This window comes from Vigna radiata, unplaced genomic scaffold (assembly GCF_000741045.1).
Source record: "Vigna radiata var. radiata cultivar VC1973A unplaced genomic scaffold, Vradiata_ver6 scaffold_299, whole genome shotgun sequence".
Lineage (NCBI taxonomy): Eukaryota > Viridiplantae > Streptophyta > Magnoliopsida > Fabales > Fabaceae > Vigna > Vigna radiata.
Window position 1 is genome coordinate 248,250 of NW_014542029.1, and position 221 is coordinate 248,470.

The window sequence follows — 221 nt, forward strand, 5'->3', positions numbered from 1 at the left end:
ATTCTTGTTTCCGATCTTAAAGCTTGCATGTAATGGGGACGTTCATGCCTTGATTTTGGGGTTTCATTGATTATGGGGACGTAAGATGGAATCTTGAACTGAAACAAGGGTCCTTGTGGTCATTGATTCTAGGGATGGAAGATGATTCACATGTTGTCTTAGATCCTAGTTCTTAATGCGGGTTTTGCTTGTTAGATTTTCCAAGGGATTGGAGTTTGATA